Here is a 13,208-nt window from a genome sequence, read left to right as displayed (position 1 = left end):
CCCTGCTTATTTTGCTCTTGTGTGAGAACACCTGAGCAACTACATTTGGTGAGTTGCCACTTCTACTGACCTCTCGGTGTTACACTTGGTGGTGGTTGAAAGGTGATCCAGTATTAACAGCACATTTTCCTGGATGGTCTATGGACTTTATAAGGACTTTACACCTTATCTAGAGTGTTTATGCAGCACTTTAATGCTTATTGTCGCATTGCTTTTATATATTTTTTGAGTCATACCATATTGACTTTTTGCGCTACTATTCTTTTGTATATGTATTTTCCAATATTCTTCGTTATTTGGTGAAGTAGCAGCAGTTCTTATATTTTAGCAGTTAACTAACTGACTCCTCCAAAAAGCGCAGAGATATCTTGCTTGACAACTTGTGTCCAGATATATATTTTCAATATAAATATATGGATTATTCTGCGCTGAAGTGAAATAGCAGCATAAGTGAAGCAGCTACTAAACAATTGTGATCCCAATTAAAAACGTAATAAAGCAATCAAAGCAGCGCTAAAATATACAAATAAAAATCAACCAATTTATCCATCAATACAAATAAAGTGCACTGCATTCCAATAAATAAATAAATGTGCAAAATACATATAAATAATACAGCTCATAAGCCACAAAATAAAAAGTGCAAGTGTATACTGCTACCTTTTAATGGTGAAAATAACCCAAATCAGTGTATATTATTTAGTTTGTAGGAAAGTTACTGATGGGCACTTATAGGCTGCACAAATGGGCACTGATGGGCTTCAATGATAACACTGGTCTACAAGGAGAAAGCCTCGGAAATGAAAGTAGCTACATTTTACCAGAATTGGGTCACTAATAAACGAAAATTAAGTCCTTAGTATTAATTGGCTCCAGTTTCCAAGATACAGCTTCAGGTCAAAATTGCTTCAAAATAATTCAAATTTATGAGGGGGATGTGCGATTACGCTTTATAACTTTTCTGCAAAATGTGATATAGCAATGAGAATAGTGCCACACCAATCATAAATGTATCTTTTAATGATACCAGTAACATAAATTTTCATTCATTTATTGATTTTTCATGTAACATTTTCATGCTCCCTCCACACCATTGGAACTGTGAAAGGCATGGACTTTTTCTTCTTGTTTAGCCAATGATACAGATAAGTTGCACATGTAATGCAATAATAATGAGGGGCCCAACTGTTGTCCTGATCCCCTATTTGGCATCCAAAATATAAGTGGTATATAGGTGGTGCCATCATACTGCACTTTGAGTTGCAAATGTAACCTTGCCTCAAATGTAACAGAAGTTATCTGATGCATAGATCTGTCCAAGACAAATGTACCTTGCGATAATACATTACAAATAGGTAATAATCTTTAGTCTCAAAGTGAAGATGCATTTATATACTTCCATGTGGTACAATTTTCAATGTTCTATCTTACTTTGTTGAGAAGTTACGAGTAGTGTTGAGCGAACACGGACTGTATTATTCGTGTTCGTACCGAATAATTGGATTTTTTGTACCCGAACACGGACACGGACACTTTACTGTATGTTCGGGTACAAATCCGTGTTCGGTCGTTTTATTTCCGGGTTTTGCATGCTTTGGCGCTCTTTTCATGGCGGGCTTTCAACAGCCAATCAACAATCGTTTAACTGGTGTGCCTTAAGCCATCCCAGCCATGCCTGCAAATGTCTTAGTAGCTGTGATTGGCCGTCTGAAGCATGTGACCAAGTCTTTATAAGTTCGAGGCAGCCGCAGCGGCGTCATTATGCTGCTTATATCAGGGACAGAGCACACATCAACGTGCTGGCTGCTGATTAGGGAAAGATAGGCAGGAAAAAACCATTTGTGTCCGGATAGAATTGAGGGACAGGTCGGAGTGTTTAGGCAGGGCGAGTTGTAGGCATTTTAGGGATAGAGTCTGCTGAATTATAGGGTCAGTGTCTTCTACAAACTACAATCGATATTGCTGTGTGGGGGGTGGGGTGAATCTGCACTCAATCCTGATCTACGATCTCTTCTCAATCCTGTTAGGGACAGAGTCTGCTGAATTTTAGGGAAACTGTGTTCTACAAACTACAATCGATATTGCTGTGTGGTGTGGGATTGGAGATAGGCAGGTGTCAGTGATCCACATCCATTTTTCTGTGTGTGAGCTGCAGTGAACACAATCTTTTTGGGCTGCAGTGAACACAATCTTTTTGGGCTGCAGTGAACACAATCTTTTTGGGGTGCAGTGAACAAAATCTTTTTGGGGTGCAGTGAACACAATCCTTTTTGGTGTGCAGTGAACACAATCTTTGTGGGGTGCAGTGAACAAAATCCTTTGTGGGGTGCAGTGAACACAATCTTTTTGGGGTGCAGTGAACAAAATCCTTTTTGGGGTGCAGTGAACAACATCCTTTTTGGGGTGCAGTGAACACAATCTTTTTGGGGTGCAGTGAACAAAATCCTTTGTGGGGTGCAGTGAACACAATCTTTTTGGGGTGCAGTGAACACAATCTTTTTGGGGTGGAGTGAACAACATCCTTTTTGGGGTGCAGTGAACAAAATCCTTTTTGGGGTGCAGTGAACAAAATCATTTTTGGGGTGCAGTGAACACAATCTTTTTGGGGTGCAGTGAACACAATCTTTGTGGGGTGCAGTGAACACAATCTTTTTGGGGTGGAGTGAACAACATCCTTTTTGGGGTGCAGTGAACAACATCCTTTTTGGGGTGCAGTGAACACAATCTTTTTGGGGTGCAGTGAACACAATCTTTGTGGGGTACAGTGAACAGAATCTTTGTGGGGTGCAGTGAACACAATCTTTGGGGGGTACAGTGAACACAATCTTTTTGGGGTGCAGTGAACACAATCTTTGTGGGGTGCAGTGAACACAATCTTTTTGGGGTGGAGTGAACAAAATCATTTTTGGGGTGCAGTGAACAACATCCTTTTTGGGGTGCAGTGATCAAAATCCTTTTTGGGGTGCAGTGAACACAATCTTTTTGGGGTGCAGTGAACAAAATCCTTTGTGGGGTGCAGTGAACAGAATCTTTGTGGGGTGCAGTGAACACAATCTTTGGGGGGGTACAGTGAACACAATCTTTTTGGGGTGCAGTGAACACAATCTTTGTGGGGTACAGTGAACAGAATCTTTGTGGGGTGCAGTGAACACAATCTTTGGGGGGTACAGTGAACACAATCTTTTTGGGGTGCAGTGAACACAATCTTTGGGGGGTACAGTGAACACAATCTTTTTGGGGTGCAGTGAACACAATCTTTGTGGGGTGCAGTGAACACAATCTTTGGGGGGGTACAGTGAACACAATCTTTTTGGGGTGCAGTGAACAACATCCTTTTAGGGTGCAGTGAACACAATCTTTGTGGGGTGCAGTGAACAACATCCTTTTAGGGTGCAGTGAACACAATCTTTGTGGGGTACAGTGAACAGAATCTTTGTGGGGTGCAGTGAACACAATCTTTGGGGGGTACAGTGAACACAATCTTTGTGAGGTGCAGTGAACACAATCTTTGTGGGGTGCAGTGAACACAATCATTGTGGGGTGCAGTGAACTCAATCTTTGTGGGGTACAGTGAACACAATCTCATACTTCTGAAGATTTGAGGGTGCTGCCTGTTCCATACTCCCCCTACTCCTCATCTAGCCTTTTAGGGGTACAAACAATAGTAATTGGGGCCTAGTGTGGTTGTGTACGTGTGATATACATACACTTTTTTTGGATCATATTTTCTATTCCGCTATTTAATCAAAAACCTTTGGGGATCAGTTAAATTGGGGGATAGTCTGTGTTGGTACGTGTGAGAGAGATCCACCTTTCCAAGTTGTTGGGGTTCATCTCATACTTCTGAAGGTTTGAGGGTGCTGCCTGTTCCATACTCCCCCTACTCCTCATCTAGCCTTTTAGGGGTACAAACAATAGTAATTGGGGCCCAGTGTGGTTGTGTACGTGTGATATACATACACTTTTTTTGGATCATATTTTCTATTCCGCTATTTAATCAAAAACCTTTGGGGATCAGTTAAATTGGGGGATAGTCTGTGTTGGTACGTGTGAGAGAGATCCACCTTTCCAAGTTGTTGGGGTTCATCTCATACTTCTGAAGGTTTGAGGGTGCTGCCTGTTCCATACTCCCCCTACTCCTCATCTAGCCTTTTAGGGGTACAAACAATAGTAATTGGGGCCCAGTGTGGTTGTGTACGTGTGATATACATACACATTTTTTGGATCATATTTTCTATTCCGCTATTTAATCAAAAACCTTTGGGGATCAGTTAAATTGGGGGATAGTCTGTGTTGGTACGTGTGAGAGAGATCCACCTTTCCAAGTTGTTGGGGTTCATCTCATACTTCTGAAGGTTTGAGGGTGCTGCCTGTTCCATACCCCCCCTACTCCTCATCTAGCCTTTTAGGGGTACAAACAATAGTAATTGGGGCCTAGTGTGGTTGTGTACGTGTGATATACATACACTTTTTTTGGATCATATTTTCTATTCCGCTATTTAATCAAAAACCTTTGGGGATCAGTTAAATTGGGGGATAGTCTGTGTTGGTACGTGTGAGAGAGATCCACCTTTCCAAGTTGTTGGGGTTCATCTCATACTTCTGAAGGTTTGAGGGTGCTGCCTGTTCCATACTCCCCCTACTCCTCATCTAGCCTTTTAGGGGTACAAACAATAGTAATTGGGGCCTAGTGTGGTTGTGTACGTGTGATATACATACACTTTTTTTGGATCATATTTTCTATTCCGCTATTTAATCAAAAACCTTTGGGGATCAGTTAAATTGGGGGATAGTCTGTGTTGGTACGTGTGAGAGAGATCCACCTTTCCAAGTTGTTGGGGTTCATCTCATACTTCTGAAGGTTTGAGGGTGCTGCCTGTTCCATACTCCCCCTACTCCTAGCCTTTTAGGGGTACAAACAATAGTAATTGGGGCCTAGTGTGGTTGTGTACGTGTGATATACATACACTTTTTTTGGATCATATTTTCTATTCCGCTATTTAATCAAAAACCTTTGGGGATCAGTTAAATTGGGGGATAGTCTGTGTTGGTACGTGTGAGAGAGATCCACCTTTCCAAGTTGTTGGGGTTCATCTCATACTTCTGAAGGTTTGAGGGTGCTGCCTGTTCCATACCCCCCCTACTCCTCATCTAGCCTTTTAGGGGTACAAACAATAGTAATTGGGGCCTAGTGTGGTTGTGTACGTGTGATATACATACACTTTTTTTGGATCATATTTTCTATTCCGCTATTTAATCAAAAACCTTTGGGGATCAGTTAAATTGGGGGATAGTCTGTGTTGGTACGTGTGAGAGAGATCCACCTTTCCAAGTTGTTGGGGTTCATCTCATACTTCTGAAGGTTTGAGGGTGCTGCCTGTTCCATACTCCCCCTACTCCTAGCCTTTTAGGGGTACAAACAATAGTAATTGGGGCCTAGTGTGGTTGTGTACGTGTGATATACATACACTTTTTTTGGATCATATTTTCTATTCCGCTATTTAATCAAAAACCTTTGGGGATCAGTTAAATTGGGGGATAGTCTGTGTTGGTACGTGTGAGAGAGATCCACCTTTCCAAGTTTTTGGGGTTCATCTCATACTTCTGAAGATTTGAGGGTGCTGCCTGTTCCATACCCCCCCTACTCCTCATCTAGCCTTTTAGGGGTACAAACAATAGTAATTGGGGCCTAGTGTGGTTGTGTACGTGTGATATACATACACTTTTTTTGGATCATATTTTCTATTCCGCTATTTAATCAAAAACCTTTGGGGATCAGTTAAATTGGGGGATAGTCTGTGTTGGTACGTGTGAGAGAGATCCACCTTTCCAAGTTGTTGGGGTTCATCTCATACTTCTGAAGGTTTGAGGGTGCTGCCTGTTCCATACTCCCCCTACTCCTCATCTAGCCTTTTAGGGGTACAAACAATAGTAATTGGGGCCCAGTGTGGTTGTGTACGTGTGATATACATACACTTTTTTTGGATCATATTTTCTATTCCGCTATTTAATCAAAAACCTTTGGGGATCAGTTAAATTGGGGGATAGTCTGTGTTGGTACGTGTGAGAGAGATCCACCTTTCCAAGTTGTTGGGGTTCATCTCATACTTCTGAAGGTTTGAGGGTGCTGCCTGTTCCATACTCCCCCTACTCCTAGCCTTTTAGGGGTACAAACAATAGTAATTGGGGCCTAGTGTGGTTGTGTACGTGTGATATACATACACTTTTTTTGGATCATATTTTCTATTCCGCTATTTAATCAAAAACCTTTGGGGATCAGTTAAATTGGGGGATAGTCTGTGTTGGTACGTGTGAGAGAGATCCACCTTTCCAAGTTGTTGGGGTTCATCTCATACTTCTGAAGGTTTGAGGGTGCTGCCTGTTCCATACCCCCCCTACTCCTAGCCTTTTAGGGGTACAAACAATAGTAATTGGGGCCTAGTGTGGTTGTGTACGTGTGATATACATACACTTTTTTTGGATCATATTTTCTATTCCGCTATTTAATCAAAAACCTTTGGGGATCAGTTAAATTGGGGGATAGTCTGTGTTGGTACGTGTGAGAGAGATCCACCTTTCCAAGTTGTTGGGGTTCATCTCATACTTCTGAAGGTTTGAGGGTGCTGCCTGTTCCATACTCCCCCTACTCCTCATCTAGCCTTTTAGGGGTACAAACAATAGTAATTGGGGCCCAGTGTGGTTGTGTACGTGTGATATACATACACTTTTTTTGGATCATATTTTCTATTCCGCTATTTAATCAAAAACCTTTGGGGATCAGTTAAATTGGGGGATAGTCTGTGTTGGTACGTGTGAGAGAGATCCACCTTTCCAAGTTGTTGGGGTTCATCTCATACTTCTGAAGGTTTGAGGGTGCTGCCTGTTCCATACCCCCCCTACTCCTCATCTAGCCTTTTAGGGGTACAAACAATAGTAATTGGGGCCTAGTGTGGTTGTGTACGTGTGATATACATACACTTTTTTTGGATCATATTTTCTATTCCGCTATTTAATCAAAAACCTTTGGGGATCAGTTAAAATGGGGGATAGTCTGTGTTGGTACGTGTGAGAGAGATCCACCTTTCCAAGTTTTTGGGGTTCATCTCATACTTCTGAAGATTTGAGGGTGCTGCCTGTTCCATACCCCCCCTACTCCTCATCTAGCCTTTTAGGGGTACAAACAATAGTAATTGGGGCCTAGTGTGGTTGTGTACGTGTGATATACATACACTTTTTTTGGATCATATTTTCTATTCCGCTATTTAATCAAAAACCTTTGGGGATCAGTTAAATTGGGGGATAGTCTGTGTTGGTACGTGTGAGAGAGATCCACCTTTCCAAGTTTTTGGGGTTCATCTCATACTTCTGAAGATTTGAGGGTGCTGCCTGTTCCATACCCCCCCTACTCCTCATCTAGCCTTTTAGGGGTACAAACAATAGTAATTGGGGCCTAGTGTGGTTGTGTACGTGTGATATACATACACTTTTTTTGGATCATATTTTCTATTCCGCTATTTAATCAAAAACCTTTGGGGATCAGTTAAATTGGGGGATAGTCTGTGTTGGTACGTGTGAGAGAGATCCACCTTTCCAAGTTTTTGGGGTTCATCTCATACTTCTGAAGATTTGAGGGTGCTGCCTGTTCCATACTCCTCCTCCTACTGCTCAACCATCCTTTTAGGGGTACAAACAATAGTAGTTGGGGCCTAGTGTGGTGGTGTACGTGCGAGATACATACACTTTCTTTTTGATCATATTTTCTATTCCGCTATTCAATTAAAACCTTTGGGGATCAATTCAATTGCGAGATAGTCTGTGTCGGTACGTGTGAGATCCACCTTTCCAAGTTGTTGGGGTTCATCTCATACTTCTGAAGATTTGAGGGTGCTGCCTGTTCCATACTCCTGCTCCTACTGCTCAACCATCCTTTTAGGGGTACAAACAATAGTAATTGGGGCCTAGTGTGGTTGTGTACGTGCGAGATACATACACTTTTTTTGATCATATTTCCTATTCCGCTATTCAATAAAAACCTTTGAGGATCAATTGAATTGCGGGATAGTCTGTGTCGGTACGTGTGAGATCCACCTTTCCAAGTTTTTGGGGTTCATCTCATACTTCTGAAGATTTGAGGGTGCTGCCTGTTCCATACTCCTCCTCCTACTCCTCATCCATCCTTTTAGGGGTACAAACAATAGTAATTGGGGCCTAGTGTGGTTGTGTACGTGCGAGATACATACACTTTTTTTGATCATATTTCCTATTCCGCTATTCAATAAAAACCTTTGAGGATCAATTGAATTGCGGGATAGTCTGTGTCGGTACGTGTGAGATCCACCTTTCCAAGTTTTTGGGGTTCATCTCATACTTCTGAAGATTTGAGGGTGCTGCCTGTTCCATACTCCTCCTCCTACTCCTCATCCATCCTTTTAGGGGTACAAACAATAGTAATTGGGGCCTAGTGTGGTTGTGTACGTGCGAGATACATACACTTTTTTTGATCATATTTCCTATTCCGCTATTCAATAAAAACCTTTGAGGATCAATTGAATTGCGGGATAGTCTGTGTCGGTACGTGTGAGATCCACCTTTCCAAGTTTTTGGGGTTCATCTCATACTTCTGAAGATTTGAGGGTGCTGTCTGTTCCATACTCCTCCTACTCCTCATCCATCCTTTTAGGGGTAGAAACAATAGTAATTGGGGCCTAGTGTGGTTTTGTACGTGCGAGATACATACACTTTTTTGGATCATATTTCCTATTCCGCTATTCAATAAAAACCTTTCTAGGGCAAGATCTTAAATTACAGAAATATGAGGAGACCGTCAAATAAGGGCCGTGGCCTGGGTCGTGGTGCTGCTGGTAGAGCTCCTGTTGCAAGGAGAGGACGTGGTCGATCTGTGCCAGCTACACGCACAAGTGAAACACCTTCCTCAAGTGTGAGTAGGCGACAGAACCTGCATCAGTATTTGGTAGGGCATCAAACGCCCCTAGAAGTGATGAGGCCAGAACAAGTTGAGGCGATAGTAGATTGGTTTGCTGCTGACAGTGCCTCCAGTTCCTTCACATTGTCTCCCACCCAGTCTACTGCAGAAAGGTCAGAGTTGGCACCTGCAGCCAATGTCCAACCGTCTTTCACCTCACCCCCTTGCAAATCAGGCCAGCAGTCTGAGCCCCAAGCCATACAGCAGTCTCTTATTCTTTTTGAGGACTCTGTCAGCAGGGTTTCCCAGGGCCATCCACCTAGCCCTGCCCCAGAAGTGGAAGAGATTGAGTGCAGCGATGCCCAACCACTTATTTCTCAAGATGAGTACATGCAAGGATCATCGCAGCACGTCTCCGATGATGACGAAACGCAGGTGCCAACTGCTGCGGCGTTCAGCATTGTGGAGACCGACAAGGAGGGCAGGGGTGAAGACTGGGTGGAAGATGATGTGGAGGACGATGAGGTCCTCGACCCCACATGGAATGAACGTCATGCAGGTGACCTGAGTAGTTTGGAGGAAGAGGCGGTGGTCGCACAGAGCCACCAGCACAGCAGAAGAGGGAGCAGGGTGCAGAAGCGGAGCGGCCGTGCCCTAGACACTACGCCCGCTACTGCCCAACGCAGCAAGGGAACGAGCGCACCAAAGTCAGCTCAAAGGAGTTCTCTAGCGTGGAAGTTCTTTAGAAAATGTGCTGATGACAGGACACGAGTGGTTTGCACCCTGTGCAATCAGAGCTTGAAGCGAGGCATAAACCTTCTCAACCTGAGCACAACCTGCATGATCAGGCATCTAAGTGCAAAGCACGAGCTGCAGTGGAGTACACACCTTCAAAACCAAGAAACGTCTCTGGCTCATCCTGCTTCCTCTTCTGCTGCAGTCTCGGCCGCTCCAGCCACATCTGTAGTGATACCGGCACCTGCCACCCCGCAAACAGACGATCTGTCAGCAACACCACCACCTGGGTCACCAACAACCATCTCCACAATGTCCCGTGGAAGCGTTCAGCTTTCCATCTCCCAAACACTTGAGAGGAAGAGGAAGTACCCCCCTACCCACCCGCGATCCCTGGCCCTGAATGCCAGCATTTCAAAATTATTGGCCTTTGAAATGCTGTCATTCCGTCTGGTGGAGACTCACAGTTTTAAAAACCTTATGTCGGTGGCTGTCCCACAGTACGTCGTGCCCAGCCGCCACTACTTTTCCAGGCAAGCCATCCCTTCCCTGCACAACCAAGTGGGGGAAAATATCAGGTGTGCACTGCGCAACGCCATCTGTGCCAAGGTCCACCTAACTACGGATACGTGGACCAGTAAGCACGGTCAGGGGCGTTATATCTCCCTAACGGCACACTGGGTAAATGCAGTGGCGGATGGGCCTGAGGCGGATAGCAATTTGGCGCATGTCCTTCCACCACCGAGGATTGCAGGGCGCTTCAGTTTGCCTCCTGTTCCTAACTCCTCCTACTCCGCTTCCTCATCCTCTACCGCCTCCTCATCCGGACAGCGTAACACCTTCACCACCAACTTCAGCACGGCCAGGGGTAAACGACAGCAGGCAGTTTTACAACTTGCCTGTTTGGGGGACAAACCACACACCGCGCAGGAGTTGTGGAGGAGCATGGAACAGCAGACAAATGAGTGGTTGCTGCCAGCGAGCCTCAAGCCCGGCCTGGTGGTGTGCGATAACGGGCGAAATCTCATAGCAGCTCTGGGCCTAGCCGGTTTGACGCACATCCCTTGCCTGGCGCATGTGCTGAATTTGGTGGTGCAGAGGTTCCTTAAAAACTACCCCGATATGTCAGAGCTGCTGCAGAAAGTGCGGGCCGTTTGTGCGCACTTTCGGCGTTCTCACCCTGCTGCTCGCCTGGCAGCGCTGCAGCGTAACTTCGGCCTTCCCGCTCACCGCCTCATATGTGACGTGCCCACAAGGTGGAACTCCACCTTGCACATGCTGGAAAGACTGTGCGAGCAGCAGCAGGCCATAGTGGAGTTTCAGCTGCAGCACGCACGCGTGAGTCGCTCTGCGGAACAGCACCACTTCACCACCAATAACTGGGCCTCCATGCGAGACCTGTGTGCCTTGTTGCGCTGTTTTGAGTACTCCACCAACATGGCCAGTGGCAATGACGCCGTTCTCAGCTTAACTATCCCACTTCTATGCCTCCTTGAAAAAACAATTCGGGCGATGATGGAAGAGGATGTGGCACAGGATGAGGAGGAGGAGGAGGATGAAGAGGTAACATTTCCAAGGCTTTCAGGGCAGTCATTCGCAAGGGGCTCCGAGGGTGGGTTCCTGCACACGCAAACGCCAGGGACGCAATTGTCCAGCAGGGGCACAGTTCTGGAGGATGAGGAGGATGAGGAGGAGGAGGAGCTGGAGGAGGAGATGGAACCATGTTCACAGCAGGGTGGCACCCAGGCCAGCTCATGGCCATCACTGGTGCGTGGCTGGGGGGATACAGAGGACACGGACGATACACCTCCCACAGAGGACAGCCTTTCGTCGCCTCTGGGCAGCCTGGCACACATGAGCGATTACATGCTGCAGTGTCTCCACAACGACCGCCGAGTTGCCCACATTCTAACTTGTGCTGATTACTGGGTGGCCACGCTGCTGGATCCCCGTTACAAGGACAACGTACCGTCCTTAATTCACTCACTGGAGCGCGATCGCAAGATGCGCGAGTACAAGCGCACGCTGGTAGACGCCATGCTGCTGGCATTCCCATCTGACAGCGGGGCCACAGTGGAAGCACAAGGCAGAGGAGGAGGAGGAGGAGGTCGCCAACGCAACCAGGGCACCGCCAGCACCTCAGAAGGCAGGGTTAGCATGGCCGAAATGTGGAAAAGCTTTGTCAGCACGCCACAACAAACAGCAGCACCAGCAGCTCAGATGGAACGTCTTAGCAGGAGGCAGCATTTTACCAACATGGTGGAGCAGTATGTGTGCACACGCCTACATGTAGTGAATGACGGGTCTGCCCCCTTCAACTTCTGGGTCTCCAAATTGGGCACATGGCCTGAGCTTGCCCTTTACGCCTTGGAGGTGCTGGCGTGCCCTGCAGCCAGTGTATTATCTGAACGGGTATTTAGCACGGCTGGGGGCGTTATAACAGACAAGCGCAGCCGCCTGTCCAGAGACAATGTGGACAAGCTCACGTTCATTAAAATGAACCAGGCATGGATCCCACGGGACTTTTCCGTACCTTATGCAGAATAGCAATGGATACCGACCTTACCCACCCATTGTTCCATTTTTGCTCTTTCTCACTCTTTTGGGGTGTACCCTCATTTAAAATTTTTGAAAAGAAGCAGTGTTGGCTACCTCGTCCTCCTCCTCAGGGCCAGATTAATGTAGGGGCTATTGGAGCTGCAGCTCCAGGCCCCTACCTTTTATATAGGCCCCGGGTTGGCCATATTCACTGTTACCGCTCTTCTGTCACTTGTAAACACAGAAGTCTGGCTTCTATGCTCGCTTCCCCAGGCAGCACCCTCAGAACCTCCCCACACAGCGTGAAGGCCGGACAAGGAGGGACAGTTGGCGATGCATGGATGTGTTTATGGGCTTCAGAGACAGCATCCCATGTTGAATTAGGCATGCATGGCTGCACCCTTCCTCCTCTGGGTGCATGGCAAGGCACGGCCCTTAAGGCCCTTCAAAATCCTCAGCACCAAGCCCATGATGCTGTTAATCCGGCCCTGGTCCTCCTCCACCGCCGCTTCCACCTACACCGCCCATAGGTGTGCGCAGCCTATTGCATTAAGGTGTGCACCCCAAAGTTGAAATACACATGCATGTGTTTGCCAGCAGGGAGAGTAATGTATCGGGGCCATGTACCTGTAGGCAAGGAGAAATAGAGCAGAGCAGGTCCCAGGGAGATCTTTCCCATCTCCTCACTGGCAATGCTATGTGCCCTAGGTGATTAGGGTGTGCCCAGGCACACCCAGCACACCCTGTGCGCACGCCTATGTCACCGCCACATCCACCACCACCTCAACCTCCCTCCTACTCCATATGGGCCTCGTCCTTCAGAGATGAAGAAGAACATTGTTTTATTTTTCTGTTTTTTTTTGTTGTTTTAAGTTATTTCCCTATCCACATTTGTTTGCAGAGCACTTGCCATGCTCTTAATTACGTTTTGCTGCCATTTGCAGCACTCTAGCCCTTTCCTTTGGTGTTTTAGAGCCATTTTAGTGCCTTAAAGTTCGGGTCCCCATTGACT

This window comes from Pelophylax lessonae (genome assembly GCF_965119305.1).
Source record: "Pelophylax lessonae genome assembly, chromosome: 3".
Lineage (NCBI taxonomy): Eukaryota > Metazoa > Chordata > Amphibia > Anura > Ranidae > Pelophylax > Pelophylax lessonae.
Note: the sequence above shows the minus strand (reverse complement) of the source record.